General features: G+C 41.1%; 1 long non-coding RNA gene across 1 annotated transcript in view; it reads right to left on the bottom strand.

Moving 5' to 3' along the window:
• Window positions 1-26,091, bottom strand: part of LOC130157018 (uncharacterized) — a 99,920-nt gene that overhangs the window by 7,526 nt on the left and 66,303 nt on the right. The window contains exons 6-8 of the long non-coding RNA XR_008824683.1: window positions 16,279-25,576; window positions 15,032-15,530; window positions 7,349-7,581 (exon numbers count right to left, since the gene is read on the bottom strand). This is a non-coding gene — a long non-coding RNA (uncharacterized LOC130157018). The remainder of the gene's footprint in view (window positions 1-7,348; window positions 7,582-15,031; window positions 15,531-16,278; window positions 25,577-26,091) is intronic.

Here is a 26,091-nt window from a genome sequence, read left to right as displayed (position 1 = left end):
ATGGAAAACAAATATTTTTCTGTGCTCTCGGTGACCGTAATCCTTTGCAAAGAAAGGCCATGTTTGGTGAGACATAATTAAAGCTGGGGGTCCCAGAGATACCCCTCTCACAGCTCTCCTAAGTGGTACACCACCTGACAGGCAGACTACTCCCATATTCTCCTTTTCCCTCAACACATTGGGATCTGCCCACTCTCCATTCACAAGAAGATGGGTTTTGAGCTCCTGCTTCCTTTCACTTACGTTCTTGAGCTACAGCTGCAGCAAAACCAAGGCAGGAACCACTTTTCCACCTTTCCTGATCTATAGGTAAGTGTTTCACCATACAAGGCTGACATAGGTTGACGAAGAACAGAAATGGCTTAAAACAAACAAACAAAAATCCAGAATGAAACCTTGTTCTTCCCTTCCCTACCCCATCCTTACACATCACTTTATTCTAATAACCTTGAAACTTTGTGACAGCATCTGGACCACAAATGAACATAAATATAGCTGAATACTACTTGATGAAGAAATCTATTTTAAATAATGTTGTTGCATTTTTCCATGGAAAATTTACTTCTAGGCTGCTAGTGAGAGCAACTCCCTGCTCACAGATGATTCACCTTCAGCAAGAAAATTTTACACATCAAAATAGAGCATCAGTCAAGAGGCTTTCTTGCATGGCAAAGCTCGCTAGCGTGCTTCACTCTGTAGTGGATTCAATAAAGATGGTGCTTCAATGTTGTTATTGCCGTCCCCCTCTCCAACCCCAGAATACAACAGGAGTTCATAACCTTCAATAAAAAAAAAACCAACCCAAACTACTCCCACATCAGAAAGTCCTACCTGGTCTCCCATTGATCAGATTTGCACTTGTGCAGAAGCACTTCTTTTGCTTTTTCAGTGTCATTTCTCCCCTCAGAAAAAAGTTACTTTCTACAGCATTGATCTCTGGTAGATGTTTCCATTCCAGAGATCCCCCTTTTACCCGGTGTTGTTTCAAGACTCGGCAGGATGGCTGATTTTTAATCAGCCTAGCAAGTCACTTGGGTCTCTTACTGCCTAGCAGAGATTTACTTTAGGATTTTCGGTTTTGATGAAAGCACAAGTGGGAAGGAGCAAAGCTTCTGTTCCCTTTGTAATTAATCACAGGTTGAAGTGCTATATGAATTATACAGGCCTCAAGAGAGACATCACTTTTTGAATTTTCAGCAAAGCACACAACTTAAGACATACTTTGCTTTGTATATTTGGCTAATAGAAGCATTAGTCACTGAGCTGCAGATATTTTTTTTTTTCCAAAGTTTGAAAATAACCTTGATAATCTGTGGAAGATGATTTTCTGACATGAGCTCTACCTCTGTAACTTTGGTTATAGGAAAATTTGTACTATCTAAGTTTATACATCATGGCAACTGGGTAACATACAATGGTAAATTCAAATATAACTGTGTTTTTCAAACCAGGATTATTTTTTTTTTTTTTTTTTTTTGACAGGGAGGTGGGCGGGAGAGTCACTCAGCACATTAATTTGCAGGGAAGCATATGGGTGAGGGTAGAATTACAGCCAATTGCAGCTCTTGCAAATTTATCAACAAATATCACTACAGCTTTTAACATCCTTCCCTGCTATGACTCCAGACTCATTGTTCACACCACATTAAGAGACAATTGGTTAATACATATCACTATCATAAGCAATACTTCAAAAGGTGTTAAATCTCCCCATATGTGCCAGTTTCACAGATCCTAATGAGATTGTCTTTGTTTTGCTTCTCATGAAGTACTTTCAAATTCAAAGAAAAGTTAACGGGGGTGGGGGGGGATGAACTTTGAAAGTTTAATTTCGCTTAAGTAGCAATCTATTTCATTATAAGCAATAGGAAAAAAAGAAGAACGAATCCAGTCTTAGATTATTCTCTGCTACAGCTGCAAAGCCATTGCCTATGATGATATTACGCCATGGGCAGCATTCCCCAAAATGGGATCTGCAGGGAAACAGCTACGCCAATGCCTGAAATACCTCTGGGGAAGTAAGGAATAACTGAAATCGTCAGCGAAGGTTATCTCAGAGGTAAATAAAGCAACATATAAAACGCCAGAAAGCATCATTTTTCGTAGCTGAATAAAGTAAAAACAATCTAGCCATTTTCTGTCATCTTTACACACAGCCAAACAAAACAGCCTTGGCTTTATTTCTGTAGAGCAACAGCAGCAAAACATGTCCCTTTAGGGAATTTCAGGTGCAAAACCATATTGCCAGCAGCTCTGTGGAAAGATACACCATCTACCCTCTGATTTCTTAAAAAATGTCAATCAGAATTAATGTAAAGATTCCAACCTGCCAATTTGTTCTTTAAGTATTCAAGAGTCATTTTAGAATATCTGGTTGCTGGAGAAAAAAAAAAATCTGATTATGTGACTACACATTCAAAAATACGAATGAAAAACTTCTGAGAATATAAACATTTCACAAAACTGTTCAGGGAGAGAAAAATACCCTACTATGATTCATGCATTGTGCTTCTATTAACAGTGCAAAATAACCGTCCTTGTCCTGCCTTTCTCTGCCTTATCACCAACAGCTTTTTTCTTTAATTAGACTTTCTTCTTAAATTATTTTAAAACACGGAAAAGGTACAAACACTGACAACAGTGTATTGATGGAATTTCAAACAGTAAAGCATGAAATGCCAAAATATGGAAATACTTTGTCTTTCAGTCACCTTTAACAAAATGCTGCTTTTTCTGTAAATTGATTAATGCATGGTTCACAAAATGCATTCAAGAGATAATCTTAATTCAGTAATACCAGGTCAGGTCCCATGGCTTTAAGGGTGCTTAATAAGGTTAAATAAAAAGGGATGTAAACTAGCTATGGCTACATCTGAAGTCTCTGAATAGCTCCAGACATACCTAATGGAAGAACTTGGCCCCTAGTGAATCTCAATAAATCTATTTTATTTTTAAGAAAAAAACAAGAAATACTAAAAGGACATCAATCACAATTTTCTTGACAGAATGTTATGGAGTGACAATTAAAGATGTCCCATTGCATCATAGCTTAAATCATGTTACAGAGTCTGAGTATCCGCGGTTGTTACCAACATCGTTTCCTCATTGTATTAAAATTAAGATTTCTAATAAATTTTGGTTTATACTAGTAAAATTATAGAATATTTTTATTATTTTAAAACTTATCTTTGTATTTTCTGTAAACGCTGTTAGAATAAACTAAAGTTTTCTAATAAAAAGCCACGTTTGAGATTAATTTTTAAATTTATGGAGTGATTTATATTTCCAGGTTTGACCAGTTCTATTACTTTAAAAACAACAAAAAATACCCAAAACCAATTACCCCCAAAACAAACCCTAAACAAAAAACAAAAAAACAACCCACCCCCCTCCCCCACCCCCCCCCCCAAAAAAAAAAAAAAGAAAAGAAAGAAAGAAGATCCAGTAAGATCAGTTTTTCCAGCAGACAGCTTTGGCTTTAAAAAAGACCCCAACATTAACAGCAGGTACAAGAGAATTAGTCACTGCCTCCAAAATGTATTTTTGCTTCTCATATTGCTATGATACCAAAACCAGTTGCATGACAACAGGACCTTCAGGTCTTAGGGGTTACAAACTTCTTGCTACTCCTATCTAATACCCTCTCTGCCCCGGAGTGAGCTAGCCTGCCAAGGCGGGATCTGGCACGGAGGAGCAGTTACATGATTTGTCTCCTGGGCTCAGGACAGCTGTTTTAATAACCTAAGGAATTATGTTCCCCCTCCTGGGTGCACATCATAGTGACATGTTTGGATGATATTTTTCATGCAGATATCATGATGTAAGCGTGGTGGTGAAGGGGTGTATCTCCTTCTCATTGAAACCCATCAGAAACACAGTTCTTCAGCTTCTGACGAAAAATTAAATATTGGCCAAGTAGTTCCCTTTAGGGTGGTGCGGTTATCACAGTTCTCCAATTATTTCTTTTTTGTATAAACTTGTCTACCTCATTTATCTACCTATCAATACTATCTTCCTATCCTGCGATGAGCATTTTCAGGCTCCTTTCCTGCAAGACTCTTAGAGAAAAGAGATCATTTCCAGTTCACTTCCATGCGTGGCACAGAGCTGTGTGCAAGTCAAACACCTTTGTTTCTGTTTGTCTGCTTGCTCTTTCTAAAGCCTGAAACCAATCTGTGGCTTCGCACAGCCCTGAAAAGACATGAGTTTTGCAAACTACCTCCCAGAGACTCCCGCAAGGGCAGAGCAGACAGCAGATGGCACGGGAGTGCTTGCTGCTGGAGCACAAGGGTGCAAGAGTGCTGGGGTCTCCAGCCCTGGGCTGCAAAACCCAAGAAAGAGACCTTGGTGCTGGCACATGGCTGCAGGCAGCTGGAATGTGGGCTGCCCAAGGTTTCAGGAACTTTTGCAGCCTGTGGTGAGCTCTGGGCTAGCTAATTAAAAAGCAAATTGATTTAGATCTTTACGATAATACATACCACCAGACTATGTCATAGACGCACCCTCAGTTTTATTTGATGTCTAAATGTCATCTACATGAATGAAAGTTACTTTATGACTAATATTTCTGGGCCACACCTAGCTAAATGATTAATGCAAGTAGTGTTGGTCATCTTGCAAATGCAGTGACTGCATTTTACTCGCTTTATTGTGGGCAATTCTATGTACTGCTATGTTTGATGAGTCTAATTTTTCCAAAAGGAATATATGAGACATTTCTGGTTGCACCCCATCCCAAGCAGATACCAGCGAACAGCAAGGCCAGAACAATGATGTCTCAGATTCAAAACTTCAGCGACAAGCCACAGCTATTTCACCTTACAGAAGTACCCCAAATCCAGCTCCTGTTGGTACTGCTCAGCCATCTCCCAAGGGCCATATGTGAATCATCTGTTTCCCAGCGACTGGTATAAAAAGATGCTTAGAGGCTGACTGATCTTCTAGAGAGGGAACATGGAAAACACACGTTGTCACCTGTTTTTCCAATATATCCCATCCTTTCATCTGCCTAATATGCCCAGGAAAAAGAGATGCCTTCTGCTATGGATTTCCAACACAACAGAAAACCTGGACTTTGCACTTACCAAAGTAATGCAAATAAATGAAATTCTTAAAAGTGTGGTTTATCTTTTTAAGATGTCCAGCAAGATGTAAAAAGAGCCAAATAACCCAGCAAGTTAAACCATCACTTGCAGTAGTTTTCCACAAGCAAGTCTGTAAAATTGTCTCTAATCTTTTTTTTAGGAGCTGCTCTTTTCCACCTGCTTCCATTTTAACGTGTCCTCAATACCAGTTATTTTTACTTCAGCTCTAAGAGGCAAATAACTAGAATGAACAATAGCTCTTCCCTTCACAAACAAAAATATGATATTGTTAGTGGAAGAAAACATAAAAAATTGCCATAGAAATAAAATCTCAGCAAGTGTTTTCATTTGTCAAATTTGCTCAGCAAGAAGGTCCTCAGTAAAGAAAATACAATCTATAAAACCAGCGTCAATTATCACAGAGTGTAGGCACTAGGCTGCATTTGTTCTTAATTTTTGCATGTCAGGAAATTATAATTATACACACTCTGTCAACAGGGAAGTGGTGAATTCATAGAAATGGCAAGAATCCCCATCTCTTGCTGGGCGTTGTGGAAGTCTGAGAAATACTGCAAACCTACTCGTAAACCTCCGAGCTGAAAGACTAAGCTGAACTGATCTATGCCACTGACTCAGTAGCGATGGAACAGCTGCTGGTTTAGGAAAACATGAGGAAGCAGGATGCCTTGTTAACTGGGCATTAGTTCTTCACAAAGATGTGTCCTTCATGACCTTCCGTCCCCTAATTGGTTCGCACTCTTAAAAGCGCACTTATCTTTGCCCTGGCCTTGAGCCTTTCAGTGCAAAGGTTGTTACTGATGCTGCTTGCAGGCTGCATGCATTCCTTCCCCTAAAATGAGTGCATCAACCAGGACAGAGAAATAAGAAACAAAAGGTGAGTTTTCAGTCCCAGATATCTGTAATTAGCTGCTTAAGGCCACATTCCTGATCTCACATCTAGGAAAACTAATTAGTAGGATGGCCAAATCCGTGATTAAAAGTCATACACAGAGTATTTGGATGCAAATTGGCAGTCTAAAATACTACTACTACACTATATGGAGTCATGCTGAACAGCTGGGATTTATTTGGAGTTCTTCAGTTCCTACTGTGGTAAACCAGCAATATATTATTTCAACAAAGAATAAATTAAATAAAAGGAAAGGAGGAAGGAATCTGATGGCAAGGATCTAACTGAAAAAAAGAAAACAGAAAGAGATGAGGCTAAGAGTGGTAACAAGAAAGATTAGAGACTTGTTTATATAAATTCATGGAAATTTCTAGAAAACAAAAAGAAGCCCTAAACAAAAAGAAAGGGAAAAACAGTAAATATGTAGATGGAGATCTACAAAAAATGTTAGGAAAGCCCAGAAGCTGAGTCGATTTTGAGCATTTCTTGTTTAAAATTAAACTAAAAAAATCAGGAGCTTTAGCTGTACCCTGCTAGTCCTTTCAGAGCATACCTTCGTTCTCCTCTTTCTTTAAATTTGTCTTTGTGATGCTGAGCTCAACCCCTTCATTAAAATACACGCACATGGCTTCTGAATTGCCATCAAGCAAATGCTGGAAGCCAGTCTACTCACTCTAACGTAGAATAAAAATACCTGCAATAGATGGCTGGGACAATGAAAAGCAATTTGTAGTTGTTCCAAGCATCCATTCATCAATACTGGAGATGCAGAATACTATTGAAATACTAAGACTTATAGGATGCATCATATTAAATATTCCAATGACATTGTTTCCAGGAGAGGTTTACTGATGTACTAGAAATGAGCAGTATGCTCACCGCTTTCCTCAGCAGTGGTAATCCACTTCACACTGACCTACAGATCCAATTAATTTGCAGCTAATGGAATGCTATGTTCAAAGGAATTCTAAGTATTACTTGAAATTCCCAAATGACATTGTTAGCCAACTATCTTGGAAGGGTTGATAAGCAGCACAAGCACGGGGGCTACTGGTGTTGCATAATTGAGTTTTGCTTCTAACATATGCTGCTTGTATTTTGCACACAAATTATATTTTAAGCTTCTTAAAAGGGTTCAGGGTTGGGGTTTTTTTTTCCTTTGGTACAAAGGCCTCTGTGATACCTCTTCACATAAAACAGTCTCATGAAAGTGCATTGGCTTGACCCTGAAATGACCCTGAATACCTTAATTGCTCTAGATCTAACTCTTCTTCTGAGTTTGCTTCACTGCTGAGAGCCAGCGGTGAGGTTGGAGTCCCTTGTAAGGCAGCAAGTAGACTTCCTCAAGACTTACTTTTAGGGAAAACTTGGTGTTGTAGATGTGATACTTCCTCTAGCTGCACGGTTTGGGCCAGGTTCCCAGTTTAGTCGTCTCACCTTGTGGCTGGGATCTCAAGGTAATGGTAGAAGTATCCTTTTTTTCTGGCTGAAGCTGTCAGTCCTCTTCTTGGGCTCCCTAAGAGGGGGTGTGTGATGTGCCACAGGATAACTGAGGGACATCTCCCCATCTTCACCAAATAATTGAATCTATGGGATTTAAATCATAAGGAGAAAATGAGAGTTACAGTCGTGCTGTACCTGGGCATCAGGGTTGTGTCTTTGTGCTCTCTCAGCACAATTGGTCATTAATTCCCTGGGTGGGTGAGGACTTCCACAGCCCAGATCTGCATAGATGAAACAGCCTCAGATGAGACAAATCTGAGTCAGTGGGTGGCACAGAGATGGGGTGATTGACTAAACTCTTAGCCAGCTTCACAGGGATGCATTTGACTGAGTGTCAGAGAACCTCTCCAGAAGGCGATTTTGGACTGTCCTGGAGATTGCCCCAGGCAGGTCCTGTTCTGCATAGACCAATCAATGTTTGAATGTCTTGATTAGTATCATAAGGGTAGACACTGCAGTACCAGCATCAACCCCAGGCAGCTGCTGCTGCAGAATCGACTGAACTGTACATAGATAAGAGACATGTAATTAGTCACTAAAAACCCTTCCCGAAGAGTCAGGAGTGAATGGTCACACAGACCAGCCCGTTTTTATGTAGCTAAAGCAGGTCAGGGCTGGTTTGTTCCTAGTTTAAGGGAATAAATAGCAATGGATCCTGTGTTTGCTGTAGTGGTCACACAGGACCACAAGACGGGTTTGGGGTGTCTGATTGGATGCTGTTGGAGACACCACTACAAAGACCTTCACAACCAGCCCTGTCACCACCTGGAAAGTGATTGACTGTCCTGTTTGAGAGGTTTGATACCCCATATAAGCATTAACCTATTAAAAATATTACAGCAAAACAGTTTTTGGAGGTTTGTCTGCAGAGTATCCACAGCAGACTGTGGCGCACGGGCTTCTGCTACAATTCAGCTGCCTGTTTCCATCTCCCCGAGACCAGATCCTCTCTTTCAGCAGCAGACGGGAACAAATTGTCTCTTTAGACAAGGAAGCAGCTATGGAGCTGCACTGCAGACATAAAATAAATCTCTGGCATAACATTAGAGAAGGTAAAGCAGAAAGATATCTATAGAAACCACTGTTCCCTGCACAGAATTGTGTCAAATGCTGGTGCTCAGGAAGATCTTCCCAAGCCACGCTGTCCATACAGTGGAGAGATGGAGCACCTCTGACAGGTCCAATATTAACCATTCACCCTTTTTTCTTGGTGAAAGAGATGAGGTGTTTTATCTTCTAGTGTGAGATTTACCCAAAGGAAAACTTTCACTGAGTAGGAAGCATTACAGTTCTGTGGCTGCATATTTTAAACCTCATTCCTAAGTATTCAAGTCATTATAAATCCACTGACTTCAGCAGAGTTGTGCAGAGTTATGCCAGCTATGAATCTAGCTGTTCTCTGTTTAAGTACTTTCCAAGCATTAAAATCCTTTTAAAAGTAAGTCATCCAGGTGATGTTCACCCGCATATAAATCAATTAAAACATGAAAGGTTGTATGCAGGCATGGGGATTAAAGGGGAACAAGGGGGAAGAGGAAGGAATATTTCCCATTTTAATTTTCTAGGAAGTTTTTTCCCTCCAGTGTGTCCCGTTTTCAGCCCACTTTGTTCTATGTGCCCAGAGCTACCCATTCTGTGTAGCGTGTCTGTGTAACGCTCACCGTGCTGTTAAAGGTTCATCAGGATTTATAGCATATATCCTTAAGGTTGTATTAATTGTATATTGCTTCATGAAATGGGAGCTTTGCAGCCTGGGGTACTTACATGATGAACAGCCTTTGTTAGGCTCTGGTAGAACTATAATTTAAAACCACCCCTCTGTAGTCTTTCTAATGAAGTGACTGGGGGGGTTGGTTGGGTTTTGTTTTCTCTGTTTGTTTTGGGGTGGGGATTTTTTTTTTTCTGAAACAGGCTGTCAATGAAAGGTATTAGCCTTTTAAAATCCACTTTCTACATTCAGACTTCAAAAAAAAATAGAACCTACTTATTCTTAGAAATCAGTGATGTCCTCCTGAATCTTCTCCAAAAAGTTTATTGACAAGTGATCACTGAATTCTGGTTTTTTGCTTCTTCAGGCTAAACCTCAAAATTAGAACTTGCTTTGTTTTCACCGTTTATCTCAGGATCAAAGCAGCCCCATCAAATCCAAAATTTTTCTCTTTTGAAGAATTAACTCTGCTGAAAAGCACACTCAGGATCATTACTATTTTTCCAGGCATCATCAAGACTCATGGCAGTTTTCAACATGAAGTACTCTTAACTGGAAATATTATACAAGATCTGAGCTGAATTGTCTGACAGTGTTAACAATGTTAACAACGGGGCATGTATTAGCATCCAGTTGTCTTTAACCCATGTCTAAGATGATCACACACTTCCCAGTGAGCACAGTGAAGAAAAAGGGGCAGGTTTTAAGCTCTAACTCAGACTAACATTGAAACATTATTCCTGATGCAGTTTAAAGGATTAACACAGGTTTTTCAGCAATGCAAATAATTTTAAAAGCAGCAAAACACTCTCCAGTGGTCACACAAGTCAGGGAACACAGTGGCCAAGGTCAGCTGAGAGCCCAGATTGCTGAGCAAGTCCATAGGGACAAGGCAGCGTTGCAGCACAAACCAGTAGGTTGCAACAAGGCTTTTACCATCAGTCAGATTCTACTGTCCATGCTGTTTCACCTTCCTCCAGAGCTCAGACCACACTGCTCCTCCTTCATCCAAACCCCTCCCCCACAGACTTCAGGGCTACTTAACTACTTAGCAGGAACGAGCTACAGCTGCACGTCATCCATGTCAATCAACCCGCTGCCTTCATTCCTCTACCAGGCAGGTCCAAGGTGAAGTCTTGAAGCTAGGGTCACATTGGGATCAGGGTGGTGCATGGTCCTGTGCAGGTATAGCTGTGGCATAGCTTGGGTAATGACCTGAGCTCAAGTCAAGCTTTGAGGAGAAGAGGAGAAACCCCACCACTTCTCCCAGATTCATCTCACCAGTCTCATCACAGCAGTCTGATCTAAGGCTATGGTGGCTGCACTGTATCAGAGCTGGCCCCAGTAGAGGCAGCTCATCTTGTTGAACAGGGATAACATTAGCTGTGGATACCACACCCCTGGAAGTGTTCAAGGCCAGGCTGGATGAGGCTTTGAACAACCTAATCTAGTGGAAGGTATCCCTGCTGATGGCAGGACAGTTGGGCTAGATGATCTTTTAAGGTCTCTTCCAAACCAAAGCATTCTATGATTGTATGATGATTCTACAAAGTTTCCTGTCCTGGGTTTGTGCAGGGTGCTCCTAGACCATGATCATATTTCTTAAGATTTGAAACAATAGGAAAACAAAAACAATTTCTTCCCAAAGGTTAGTGAGACCAACAGACCATATAAATCTCAGTTAAGATCTCTAGACATAGCAAAAGCTTTGTTCTCATCCTCTATCAAGAAGCAATTCAATACTAATAGTTCTTAAATATCCTCAAGACTTCAACAGAATGAGCTATTTACCAGTAACATATCAGTGGGTTTACTGACTTTACATAAAAAACAGAACAAATCAAAGGGTTATCTTAGGATTGTTGTTATTATTATCAACCCAAAAACAATCTTAAAGACTAACATTTCATATCTAATTAGAGTTTGAAAATGCACTGAAATGTAGGGAAAAACGGGCACAAGAAAAAGATGTCAGTTAGGCCTGGAGTACATACATAGAAGTTGAATAATGGGTACTAGGGTTTCATAAGAAATCAGTTTTCCTGCTAGGTAAGAACTATTCTTGACTTAGATACAAAATTAGGAAAAAAAGGATCCCAAAGTTTAATGTATAGCTAAACCTGTTTACTTATAGGTTTTAAGGTGTTCCAAACAGTGTTGAGAGCTCTGGTCTACTGCAAAGTCACCTTTACTCTCCTGGTTCTGGCAGGGGTGGAGGGAAGGTTGCATGCACTACAGCATCTCACAGCAGCTGAGCTCCATCTGGCTTAGATAGTGGCACAACCAGAGGACTGCTCAGGCTAATGAGAAAGGTGTTGTGAAGTGGTCATCACAAAATACACTGACTAACAATAAGACAGCTTAACAGAAGATACGTGGAAGAAAAAGTGAAAAGCAAACCATAAAACTAAACCAGAAATACTGATCAACTACAGTTGATCAACTGTATCAACTACAGTTAATCAAAATAGCTTTACTTGGGAATAAATATTTGCTCCATATCACATGAAGCTGGCTTATAGCTTTTTCACTGACAATGTAAGAATAAGTGAGATTTTCCATTGTTCTTTGCTTTTCATTTTACTTATCCATCATAAATTGGCTACTGAGACCATAACTCTCTTGCCTGATAATAATATTTTTCAGTAGATACTCTGCTGAGATCATATCTAGTGAGATATCATACACAAACACTACAAAAAAGACAAAAACCCCAAACAGGTTAAATTCTATTATCTAGGGAACAACAGCACTGTGCTCAAGAAAAGCATTTAGTTAAAAGCTACAGATTTCCTTGCTGAGTTTTCAACCCTAAAATTGCACCTATTGGTTAGTGACTGAAAATTCACAGAACCTTGAAACAAATTTCAAGTTAAATTTCCCTGCTTCCTCTCCCCTGCACCTTAAAAAACATTATAGGCACCTGAGGAAAGGTGAAGAATTGTAAAAGTATTTTTGTTTTAGAGACATTTGTATCACAAATGAAGACTTTTTCTCAGTTATACTTTCAACCTGGTTCTGAAAAACCTGAGACATGCTAAAGGAGGGCTAGATAAAGGAAAAAACCTCTGAGGTTTCAGATTTATCTTGCAGAGAACTTACTCAACCAAAAAAAAAGAGGAATAAAATCACAGTCCTTAGCTGCATGCCCTTGATATTGATTCAGCTCACACAAATCTGCTGTGAACTCCTTCGTTCCTCAGCAGCATTGGCTGTGCCAAGCACTTTTGTGACAGCTGGCTCTTAAAGCTTTAGTTTCAGGAATCTTGTGAATGTGTGAATAGATCAGTCCTGTTTTCATAAAATGGCATTGCTACCCCTGATAGCTGCAGAGAAAAGCTTCAAAATGCGACCCAAGCGGATCATAAAGTGTTCAGAATCTAACGACAAATAAAAGAGCCCACCACATTTATTAGATTGCATCATTCTCCAACATTTGGGCTCAGCAATATCATAAATGTAAAAATAGCACTTACAGAGCTCATGTATAAAGAATGTAGATTATTTTATGAAAAGGTAAGGACCTTTCTAGGTTCAGCTCCCACCTCAGCTGCCTGCATATCCTTGACCGTGTCCCTTTAATCTGCTCTTAGTCTAGTACTTGGTCCAATTCTGTCAATGTGAGTCTAAAACAGGCAGAGCAAGGTGTTGCCTGAAATCACAAACTGCTTTGCCCCAGTGTGCATTCCTGTTAGCATGAATGACCTTCGTGATGGTTATGACAGTCTCCGGACTCTTGCACTACTTTGTGAATCATGTACCAGGAAAAGTATTCATTGCCCATGCAGATTATCAAATACAGCCCTCGGTTTCCTTTGAGCTCTTTGTGCACAATAGTTTTTATTCTGCTGAGTGTAACTTGCCACTAAGGATGTCAGACTTCACATTTAAAATGCCACCTCCTTTTCCCCACTATTCATAAACTCATACTCAATAGCAATCCTACTGGCCAAGGACTGCTTGTTATTGCACCCTTAACACGTGCAATGAAACCTGGAGCGTGGTGAGCACCTCTTCAGTGTTTTTGTAAAACAGCGTAGGATTAATGCCAAGGGGGGAGACACTATGCCCCGCAGAAACAGCATTACATCCCTGTAACAATTTGTACTTTGTTTTATCTCTGTGTCTCCCAAATATGTCTGGGAACCTGGCATTTCCACACCAACATGTTGGAAGAGAGGGACAGACTGTTCCCAGATCTTCTGGTCAGGATTGTACCCACCAAAGGTTTGAGTGGTTTGTAGATACCTGAAGGTGCACATGAAGTTGATTATGCTCCTCCAAAACCACAACTTGCATATTACTAGTTGTAAAAACATAATAATGCTACTTTAAATTCTGCCAGTGTCTCCACCCAGAATAATACTTGCTGATCTCAAAGGAGTTCTGAGAGCCATAATTATTGCAATTGTCTGCGGGCGTCTGTCTCAGGAAGCTGGAGCCCCGCAGTCTCTGCGGCACAATTTCTTGGTCAACAGCACCATCTACCTCTAACGACAGAGTGCTGGAGCAGACCGTACCTCGGCAGCGTTCCCTGGCTCTGCTTGTTGCTGCAAACCTACTAACGGTTATGTCACTGCAAAGCTTCTTCTGTACTGTATGTAAACCAAGGCTTTGAAACCTAGAGCCAAGGGTTTCAGTCTCCATAGCTCATAAAGCTGCTGGAACGGCCAGCACGGTACAGTGATCTCGGTCATTGCTGGAAACCGGCAGCACTTACCAGGCACTGCAAAAAATCACGGCTTTCTCCCAGCGTGTATGAGAGTGGAAAGCAAGGACTACTGTATAGTAGGGTCCTGATTACCTTTTTGTGTGTCAGAAGACACAAATACGTCACTTGTTAATTTGTTGGACTTTTTTATAGAATACATCTGCTCACAACAACAAGCAAGGAACATTCCCTCTGGCGAAACTACCAGGTTGACCTTTAGGATGGAGATGCTCCAAAAAAAACGGTGGTGAGACTGCAGTGGCGTAACCACAGTAATGAAAACGGCAGTGGTATCTCTGGGTGGGGTTGAGAGCTGGTGAGACTACCAGGCACCTGGGGTGCTGACGGGGCTGTCGGGGTGTGCTGCAGCCTGAATGACTGCATGGCACACGCCGTTAGAAGAAATGCAGACAAGCTGTGCTATACACTCAGCTACACCAGACCTCCCTCCATAAGCTGGCATGGGAACCAGTGTAAACAATCATTTCTTGACGTGATCAGCTGAAAAGTGGTACAAAATACCCACAGGGAGTACTGAAAAGAAATATTGCAGGTATAATATATCCATAGTATCTCCAAAGCAGCGATAGTCATATGATGTTTAAATGTACATTGTAGAGAATCCTGCTGTTCTTTTGTGTGATTATGTGCTTACAGAGCACTTTGCAGGGCTGGAAGAACAAGAGTTCTTGTCTTTTCTCTTATTACCATCTTTTCTGAATGGTAGGGATTCTGGAGGAACCCACAGCTCCTGTGGGTTCCTCCATCGCTTCAAGGATCAGTAGAACACAGGAAATCAGCATGAACAGAGATTCCTGGTGCCCTACTGAAAACTGTGTCCTGAATCAATGACAAGATCCCACAGCATGGGTGGACTCTGGGCCATTGTAATGGAAAGACCAGAAAGCCTGAACAAAAGTACATGTGAGTACATTTAGCAGAGGCCTGAACTCTTGCCCAAAATTCAGTGCAGTGTCTGAAAATAAATAAATAAACACATAAAATTTGAACTCATATCAATCTTATTAACAGTCATTTATTCATACTACTTAACCACCTGGATTGCAGTTGTGGCTTAGTAGCATAATACAAAAATTATGACAGAAAATACAGACCTATCCTTTGCCTTGTGTTTAGTTTTTAGACATCACTGCACCTTCTAGCCTGCAAAAAGAGTAAATGGAAAATGGACATAACCAAAAATGTCTTCATGCTGCTACTTTCGGTTCACAGGCATGACAAGATGCTGAGTCCTGTCTAAGCTCTGAACTGCTGTCGCCCTTCTGTAATTCTACTCAGAACCAGAAAGAGGTCTTTCAACCTTAAAAGTCATATTAGACTAAAAATTAACACAGTTAATCTGCCTTAAAATAAAAACAATTCGAATGGGATAGAAAGCAACTAAAAGGTTTGGTAGAAAACTGCCCCTCTCCCGTTTCTCCCCTGTGATACTACAGGGTGAGACCTTCCCGTCAGGGTTGCCATCAGCACTGTGACTCAGGTTCCTACAAAGCTGGGTCACACCTACCCTGCACCATCCCTCTGAGCTCCCAGGAAAAGTCATTTGTTCCTTCTTTTCTCAAGCCTGGCTTTGCATTTGCTCCTGAGTCTCTTCTGGAAAGCACAGAGAATTAAGTGCTTAAATATTCTTATTTTAAATAGTATTATTAAAAGATAGAAAAAATCTTAAGTGCTTACAGTCATTTTTGAAAAACAGACTTTGCAATATAGATTAGCATAAGCTAGACAATTCTAACACAATGAAGTGCAATGGCTGAATGCCTTTAAAATATTGGACCTTGCTGTAACCAGGAACACTCAGCACCTCACAGGACTGAACTGTGTCTGTTCAAAATCATCCCCTAGCTCCTAAGGCGGTCTATCAGCACACACACATCAAATGTCACCCACGTGTTTTGGATCGCTAAGACTATTTTTGTCTTAGTAACAGAAAGAAATTAATATGCACTTTTTGGTTTCTTCAAAGGATGTGGTCCAGCCCCTTTTCTTCACCATGGTTATCACATATCCTAAGGAAACATTGGGAAACTTGATCAAATATACCTCAGGCCCTTCAGCACTCTGGATGCTTTAACTGCTTCAAATGAGCAAGGTGGGCTTGTCTGTATGAGGGAGCTGGGGAAACCCTAACATGCTCTTTCACCTTCAGCTCCTACCTTGAGTTTTCCTTTCTAGCCAACACAACCTTATTTAAATCACTGCTTTCCTTCCCTTGCTATGGCCTTGGATGTCAGGGACTTTCCTGATGACCAGCCCCAAAGGAAAGGGATGGCCTCAATACTTTGTTATGGGAGGGTTTGTTCAGAGGAGACCTGCAGGAGGGAAAACCTTCTGCACCTACCTGTTGCCTCCTTACATGGACAGGTCAGGAAAAGGCACAGTCTCCTTCCTCCAGCTGATTGTTTCCGTGGTGCTGAAGCACATCACATATTTCCGTTGCAGGTGTCCATGTTCTCCTTAATCACAACCAACTTCATTAAGTTCCCACTGTGCTCCCTGAAGAACTCAGATCTGGGAGCATCATTTTCCCATATAAAAGAGCCCCCTCATCACAAAAAAAACCAAAACCCAAATCCCCACACCTGAAAGTAAATGTATTCATAATTTAAGGTCCTCATGCCCTGTAGTGAGAGAAGCCATCCATCTATTATGCAGCTGCCAAAAAAAATTTAATGTGGCAAAGCATTTATGGTAATGAACTGCATTCCAAATAAAACATAAGGGGAAGAAGAAAGCTAACAAGCATGCAAAGACTGGAGAAGAGGATGTACTGTTTGGGGAGTTACTTGTTTAAATTCCCAGCTGCTGAGAGACAGTTCGGAGGTGGTGAGAGCGGCAATTATTGATTCAGCACTGCCACATGCTCAGCAGTGGCAGGCGGGATGCGATGGGGAGTGGAGATGCCTGCTTTCCCACCAGACCCCGTGAAATATGGTTCTTTCTTTCCCTGCAAAAAGGTTTTATTAAAGCTGTCGGCCTGCTTTAAAATAGTGACAGGTGTTGCGCAAATCAGCAGACAGTTTCTTACTTAGGAAAATGCCAGACTGGTCTAATAGCACAAACTAAAATATAAATAATACAAAGAAATAACACAACGGGATGAAAATGTCCAGTCCTGTGGGAAAAAAAAAAAAAATTATTTGGTGATGTTACTAAGGCACTGGGAGACTTATGACAGCAATTTTAACGTAAGAGATGTAAATACTATGGATATTTTCATTTACAGCACCCTGAGCTGGACAGCAAGAGAAATTTCCATTTGCCTCATCCTTGTAAGGTATTTTAGCCCATTGTCCATAACTGGTTAGGGAAATTACAACAAATTGTAGATGGATTCTAACAAAGCCCCAGAAAAATGACAAAATCTTTTCACTGAGAGGAGGAGACAGACTGCAGAGATTTTTTGGTAGAGGTTTGCAGTCTGAAAAACAGTCAGCCAGCTACTCGGCCTTGTTGCTGTTACCTTTGCAGGCTGCTTTCACTGTTGAGTCTGGGCAGTTTTAGCACTCATAACTAGTGATTTATGAAAAGTAAAGTCACATGGAGTCCTGAGAGGACTGATACAGAGTAGCTAAAACCAGCACTGACAAATGCCTGTAGTTTGACCGGCCCCTCTGCACTGGCCTGAGATGTCTGTACACTGTGCAAGCATGAGGCAACACAGTACCCTGGAACTGCAAAACCTGTCAGAAGTAAGCTGCTCATCAGCATCTGCAAAGCATATTTTAACTATAACGATGTGATTTCAAATAATACATTCATATGCTTTGAAGTCAGAACGTTCTTCAATGCCTTGCTGAATTAGGGCTTCCATGCAGTGACACGAGTAACTCTGGTCTCTGAAGGGTGTAAAAGCAGGTATATAGACTCCTATCCAGCAATTTCCAGCACACAGAGAAAATGGTACTGGCTGTAAAAACCCACCTGCTCCCTCACCAGATTTGTATGTCATGATGCATCAAGGGTAATAGAGGAAATCAGGGAGAAATAAGCAAAGCACGCAAAAGGCAGAATGGCACAGCTCACCATAGGGCTCTCGCTTGGCAGTAGATCCACATTCTGTTTCAAAGCATTCACACGTGCCCAGCCGTACCAGATCGCTGAGCCCACTGGCTTGACTTGGCCTCTGGGATCAGCTCCAGAAGGTGGTGCAGCAATATCAGAAATGCACCGTGCCGGACAAGCCCCAGGGCTTGTGAAGTGAGTGAAGGTACATCTTCCAGAAGCCAGCACCACCTTGCAAAGGGCACCAAGACAAGTATCTGGAGATGTCTACAGACTGAAGCTTTATCTGTCCTCTTAAATCACCTTTTCTTCTGCTGAAGAAACAGCACTGCCAAAAGCAGGAGGGATGCCTCAGCCAACAGTACTGTGTTCCTCAGTCAAAGTCCTCAAAACCAGCACACTCTTTGTCTGGAATGCATTTACACTGGGTCCAGGAGAAGCTTCCTACCTTGAACAAAACTATTTTCCCACGCAGGTTTTAATTATTCTACGCAAACTTATTCCATCAGAAAGTGGGGTTTAGTGCCTACTGTGCCTCATCTGAAAGGTTTTAGCTAAAAGTGTTTCACATCTTATTTTTCAGTTAAATAATTTTTTAGTAGTATTAATAGTAGTTGCTGTAAATGGGTCTGTTTTCCAATGCAAAATAACTATTCTTACCTGTTTAAAGTGTTTCAGTGAAAAACAGATGCTGAAGTGTTCCTTTGTGGCTTATTTCCTAAAACCCAAGAGTATGAGATTTCCATTATAAAAGGGTATCTCTGAAAAAAATGAAAAAAAAACTATTTCCTTAAATTAATAGGAGCTCATTCAAACCTCTACTCAAATGAGCTGCCTTGTAAAAGAGAGGAACCCTATCGAAGTGCAAAACTTTATCTCCAAAAGTCACATGTGTGTAGGGGGAAGCCCTCTGAGCTGATTTCAGAAAATGCTATATTCTGTCTTAAACCATATACTACTGTGAGGTGTTAAGGGAAAAAACGCTCTCCCCTAATAATCCCATAAGTAACCTAGGGACAGGACTTACAGAAGTTTTTTAGTATGACAGAGGGGCAGGGGGCAAATAAAACTTTGTGACACAGTATCCAGTCCCCCTAACCTGGTAGTGTGAGTTGGAACCCTGAAACTGTTGAGCTGTCTTCTAGTTTGGGTCTCTTAGCATTGCTAGGGCAAGCCTCTTCTCAAATCTTGATGCAGACATGCTGAGAAAAACTACCAAAAATGCATTAAATATACCAAAGCTGTGAGTGCTGTTAGTGTTCTTTAATAGGCTGTGAAAAAACCTGAAATCGTTTGTCATTGCTAAAAAGTTGCAGCATAATTCACTCATCATTTACATCAGAGAGGCTACTGATGTCTTGAAAGGGCTGTGGCTGTCCCCAAAGAAAGCCCCCCTGGTCGGGAGCAGCAGTCACTGAAAAACTCCACAGATTTTCTTTAAGAAGGGCAACTCATAAATTCAATCTCTGTCTCTCAGGGATCAATACTGGTGCCAATATTGCTCAATGAGCTTATTAAAAGACCTGGTTGAGAGGTAGAGTGCACTTACATCATTTGCCCATGATTCATAACCAGTGAGAGATGCAGATATGCTGACAGGTCTGGCCACCATTCAGAGACCTCAACAGGGTGGAAAAATGGGCCAGCACGAACCTTCTGAAATTTAATAAAGGCAATAAAGGAAAGTGCGAACTCCTGCCCCAGGGGTGAAATAATCTCGGTACAGGCTGAGGGCTGACCAGCTGGAAAGCAGCTTGGCAGAGAAGGACCTGGGGGTCCTGGTGGACACAGAATTGAACATGAACCAGCAGCATGCCCTTGCAGCAAAGAAGGCCAATGGTGTCTTGGGCTGCATTAGGAGGAGCATTGCCAGCAGGTCGAGAGGGGAAGACCTCAGCTATCTGATAGAGAAGACCAAGGCAGGCACTCCTCAGATGTGTGCAGCAAGAGCATAAGAGGCAATAGACGTAAGCAGTAACAAAGGAAATTTTTATTAGATAGGTCAAAAAAAAAAAATACCATCATACTGGTAAGCTTCACAAAATATGTCCACAGGATCAAAGTCTGTGCTGATGGCCACAGAGCATTTCTAAAACTATTGCCCACATTTTTTTATACTTGGTTCTTACATGTCTTTTTAAAACCTGATTCTATTGATCTAATTTGATAAAATCCTCAAGAATGGCATTAAGGTTAAATTGATCCTTTTAGAAACAATTCTTCCTAATCTTCTGAATAATCTTCCTTTATGACCACAGTAGGAATCTGTTCAATGCTTATCCATGTGCAATGCTTATCTAAGAAGTTTTTATCTCAATGTTTAATGGAAGGGGTAGATTTGGATATTAACTCAAAACCAAAATATTTCCCAGCTGAAGTCGATGAGTAGATCCAAATGCAGAAACCCCTGCTTTACCACTTTGACTTTGACCTAGATGTTCCTTGAACAGCACCTTTCTTTGTTATACACTGAGGTACGCTCTATGAGTCTCGTGACATGATGGAAATGAGCCTGAGTTTTGGAGAACAATCATATGAGGTACCCGGTAGTAAAATTAGATCAGGCAACATACTAAGTCAGGAAGAGCAGCTGAATAACTGGAATCCAAAACCACTGACATTTTTAAGAACAGAGAAGCATATGTTTGACATAATTTTTTACTTTCTTCTCACATAAATTTTCAATATTTTGGATACATTTGCAGATTAAAAAAAAATCAATCAAGAAATAACACAAAATTGTTCCTTTGGCATTCTAGTAATAATAGCATTGTCACTCTCATTTGTGGAGAGCCCCTCCTGTCCTTTAATATCCAGCAGTGTGAATAAGGGAGAATATGCAGAATGTGAGTTTTATACTTACAAGCAATTTACGGTGAAAAGGAAACAATTTTGTACATTTAAAATTGCACTAAAATTGTGCTTAAAAATTGGGTTCTTCATTTATGCTTCCTTTGTTTTCCTCAGGCAAGACACTCAGAAATATAGACTGTATTAGCAGTAGGTACTCCACTGTCTGACAGAACCAGAAGCTTTTAAAATGAAAATTAAAAAAAAACGACACGAACATAGAGTTAAACTGGTTAAAAGTAGGCATGGTTACATGTATGGTCATATTGAGTTAAATTAGTTCTGATTTAACACTGGCTTTGCACAGTCTTGACTAAAAGTCAGTCAAAATATGTAGTTATGAATATTTCAGTTTAATTTTGGTTTGTCAGGTGGCAAATTGCCTGAAGAAGCCACAAGTACCTGCTCAAAAGACAAAGACTCCCTGAATGCTGCCCAGCTCTCATTATCAGTGCTCTCCGTGTTTCTCTCCTTTCAAAGCTAAGAATACCAATCAGCTTTAATGGTTGGAAAGAATTATTCAGCCTGTTTGATAAAACTGCCTTCAAGCCACATATAGGCTGTGACAAAGTTTTCTAATTAAACAGTTTCATTAAGCAGCAGAGCATATCTTTCTAAATCCCAAAGCTGCCAGCTCAGGGCCTGATCCTCCTCCCACTGAACTCCAGAGGAGCAGTATCCCTGTATTTACATATCTACCTGTTCAGAAGATTTTAAGAATCAATAAGCAAAAGTTATTCTAAGTCTCAAAAAACATGCATGCTCTTTGGGATTCTCTGGGCAAATTACTTATTGATTTTTCTCAGCACATACTGCTGATTTTCATAGGTCTTAGATTGTTTGGGGGGTTTTTTTGGCATCTTGTCATGTAATCATAAAAATTTTCCTCTGATAATATGGATATAACCCAAATTTATAATGTGTTTCAGTCAATATAAGCGTAGGCTGTCTCAGAACACCAAGGGTATAAGGTTAGTGCAGCTGGAGAGCACATATCGTTGCTAGATGCATGTCAATCACTTCAGAAGAGCTCAGACGGAGACACAAACCAACTGAGGTGGACACAGCCATAATGTAAAGGCAGGCGTGGGAGGAAGGTGAGGCTCCTGTTAGTAGCATGATGAAGGCCTCCAAACAGAAGAGGCTCAAGCCCTCTGGCTCTCATAAGCCCCATCCTGGGCCTTGCTGATCCCCATGCCGTGCTCTAATTCCCACCTGCCTTCCCATATCTGCCATTTGCTCCTCTGAGTGACTCCTGCCTCCAGCCCACCTGCCGAGAAGCCAGCCCCAATGAAGGAGAAGTAGCTTAGTCTTCTCATTAAATTAAGTCCCTGCTACCCTCATCCCTCTTCACGGTCCAGAATGGCCCGGATCAGAAGCACTGGAACGTCACAGAGGAGTGTCCACCCACAGCCTTCTCCTGACCTCAGCGGAAGCTGAAAGGATTTAAAAAAACCCACATTCTAAGAAAGCTGGCTCCTAGTAAAATGTCGTACTCATTCTTGCCAAGATGAAAGGCCAGAATTCTTGTGGTGTGAGTCAGGACAGGCACAGGGCGCCCAGATACAGCTCATAGGCAGCTCCCCACCCCTTCATGAGCAAACCCTCTGGAACCAGTTATCAGGTCATCACACCCAGTCACTCGCTTCACCTGCCTCTAACACATCTGTAGACCTGTTTGCAAGAATTTTCACCAGAACTGACAAATTGTCGTTCTGTATTCAGAAGACATGCTCTGTATGTCTCCCATCCAGTCCTTTGACAAGCCCAAGGAAAGCCCTTAGAAAGACTGTCATCAGGCAATTGCACATGAAATAATTTGGTGAAAATGAGAGTCACAATCTAGAAACCTTGAACACTCTAATTAACCTTCCAGGAGAGAGTCTCTTCTTCTCTGTATTTTTAAAATAAATGGGAACAGCACACAGGTCAATGGCAATCTCCCCGGTAGGCAGGGAAGTCTGTGTGACTCGGGGAGAATTTTAAGACTGCAAGCAAGTATATGTAATAGGTTTAAAGAAAGCATGTCTTTCCATGTCTGCCGATGCTCAGCATGAGTAAGGAGGATAGCATCTGGTTTAGCAGTGTTGCATCTTTCCATCACAATCTTCTAAGTGGTGCAAAATACGTATTTTAATGTTCCTTAATTTTTTCATGAGGAAAATCTACCAAGTTTTTACCAGCAAGGAAAATTCATGTTTAAGGACATTTTTTTCATCTTCCTCATCTAAGATGAAAGAAAAAGGAAATTTTTTTTCCATCACAGCATCTTTGGAGTGGCCCTCCAGCAATTGTGTGCCTACTCCCTGCAGATTGCTTTATCTAGAGAGAGCCTGTCACACAGGGAGAGCTAATGTATCAGACAGAAACGAGCTGCAGCGACCCACACACTCACGCATATAAATAATATAGAATATGAGATGTTTGTGTGAGCACAGAGATTTCTGGAGGGCACTTTAATATTTTGTTTACATCTAAAAGTAAATACAGTTCCTTAAACAGCTGCCTCATGATCCCCAGCTGTTCATAAATATAAAAAGAAAGTGACATTTGCTTCAAAACAGCCAGTAAATTATATATCTAGAACAAAAATCTAGCAAGTCTGCTTGGATTTCTACCGCAGTGAAAACTTAAGCAGAGAACTGCATTGCGCATCGGTGGAAAACATGCTGGCTCCCCCACTAACAACTGGTCTGGAGATGGAGGTAAGAAGAGGTCGGGCTGTTCTTCGCTGAGCTCTCCCAGCAGCTGACCCTTGTGAACCAGCAGCATTGCTCCTGAGCTGACACCCTGCCTGGCACCCTGCCGAGCAGCCAGCCCTGGGTGGGCACCCTGCTCCCCGAGGGACCGTGGAGCCCACAGAAGCGGCCCCAGAAGTGGGCTGGGAGGCAGGGAGCAACCCTCAAGGCAACTTGCCATTGCTGTGTTATCTCCAAACCCCTCAGCAAAATGCCACCAAGCATTCCACATGACAGGCTGCTACAGGGCCCTTCACGGGGGTCTCGTGGACCCTCCTAGCCCCCTGCAGCCCCCTTTGACCTCTCCCAGCCTTACTCCAGGCACCCACCGTCGGGGATCTATTTCATTACCGTGGCAAAGCTTCAAATGTACCTGGGCTGCTGACAAGCCTTGAATTACTGCTTCTGGGTTTGAGGGGTTGGGGTGAGGGGTGGGGTTGTGGTGGTGGTTGTTTTTTTTTAATTATATTCACTGATCTGAAGGTTTATAGGTTTGCTTTTCATTCCTTGGTCCTATATGTATAAGCCTAAGAAGGGCTTACACACCTGAACAGCTAGTTTTTTTCCAGCTACAGCAATTGTTATAAAAAAAAAAAAGAAAAAAAAAAAAGAAAAAAAAAAAGATATAAACCTTGCCTGACCTTACTTTGATGATATTAAAACAAACTCATTTTGAGTGGGCTGACTTGTCAAGCTACCTAGATTGTTCCCAAGCTTCCTCATTATTTACCACTTCACCAGCCCTCTGTCATCTCTGTGCTTTATCTGCAATGAGTTTGCACTGCTTCTAGATAAAAATATTGAATAACTTCTGCCTACTCCCAATCCATGCAGACCCCAGTTAGGGGGGGGAATAAAAAAAAAGAAAAAAGTCTGACGGCTATTCCGCAGTAGCTACATCTTCAACTGTGTCAGTCAGTTTTTAATCTAATAAATGTGAACTTCCTTGATACAGTATCACTAATTCTTTTACAGAATGTCATGTAAACTAGGTTAAACGCCTTACAGAAGTCTACCGGACCAGGTATACCAAGCTCATCACTTCTTTTACCATCTAAATTTTTAATCTCATCGTAATTAAACAAGTCTTGCTTGGCAAGAGCCTATTTCCATAAACCACACTATCTGGTGTTCATTCTGTTCCCATCCTCTCATTCTGTATTAATTGAATACCATATTAGATCCACAACTGATGTCATGCTAACTAAGCTGGAAATAGTCAGATACATGTGGACTTTGATGTGGAGGGTTGTTCTCTTTAAATATTCAACTGTGTTGTCATTACTGAGTCACTATTAGGGATCTCGTCATCTTCATCTACCACTGTAACACTGCAAAGGTTTCTTCTTCCAAAAGAAGAAACTTTTCTTTCTACATGAGAAAACCCTTCTGCCAGGTGTGGTTCTTTCTTAGTATTTTTAGATTCCATATCATATCACCAGCTAATTTCCTTTTTGTCTGTTTTTGCATTGTTTTTTTTATTATGATTATTTTTACTTTTTCCTTCACTTCTCCACTGAACTAGAATGGACTTTAAGCTAGAAGTGTTTCTTTTTTAATTCCCCCCCTCACCCTGCTTGCTGAATTGTGGCATTTTGGTGGGAGGGTCCTCCAAGCTCCAAACTTCATTCACATTTTACTCTTTCAAATTTTGCCTTCAACTAAGTTTTATCTTTTCACTTCTTTCACTTTAAGAAATTCACCTTTTGAAGCGTTAAGTACATATGGACTGTCTCCTGTCTACGTCAACAACAATCTAGCTGAAGTCAATGATCCTTAAGCAACCGACAACTTTCATTTCAGAGATTGATTTACCTTCATTCCTCATAAAAAGGTCCAAAATTGAGTTACATTGTGGAAGGTACAACAGCTTTTGTGTTAGAAAATTATCACTGATAGTTGTAGAAGACTGCAGGAGATAAGCAACATGTCATTCAGTATAAAGATCTTTTTGCCATGGGATAATAGTGCATCGTTCTTCAGTGCATCATGTGCTGGTATCTCTCAGGGACAGGAAACTGAGCATAGCTGTCCACAGATCTGAACCTGAAAACACAGTGATTTCTTATATTCCATGATTTGCAGATAGATTGGGTTTTATTCATTGCATGCTCATTATCTATTTAGATAACCCACCAGATAAACCAGTAATACCTAAAAGAAGTAGAAAGGTGCTCTCACAGAAAGCAGTCATTTCCTTAAAAGACATGTCTATAATTCCACGCTCCATGCAGTCTCTTATTTCTCATCTTTAACCACGGTCTTGGACATGCCCAGGGTTCCTGTCCTAAGCTTGGCTGCTGTCAGCTCCTGAAGTCTCTGGTGGTACAGCACATCTATTCTCAGCACCATACCACTGGGCCAAACTCTTGTCAATGCATTTAGGACAATGAGGCATGACTGGGGCAGGATGTGGAAAAGCTCGGGCCATTCTGCAGCTCATCAGTACACCCCATTTCCTAAACACAGCATTTCAGCCCTAACCAAGCCAAGCTAACTGCAAGCAAAAAGAAAGGAAAAAGCATAAGCCAAGAAATCAGCATCCTGTGTCCCAGCACAGA

The sequence above is a fragment of the Falco biarmicus genome, chromosome 11, assembly GCF_023638135.1.
Source record: "Falco biarmicus isolate bFalBia1 chromosome 11, bFalBia1.pri, whole genome shotgun sequence".
Taxonomy (NCBI): domain Eukaryota; kingdom Metazoa; phylum Chordata; class Aves; order Falconiformes; family Falconidae; genus Falco; species Falco biarmicus.
Note: the sequence above shows the minus strand (reverse complement) of the source record. Positions and strands in the feature narration are given on the sequence as shown.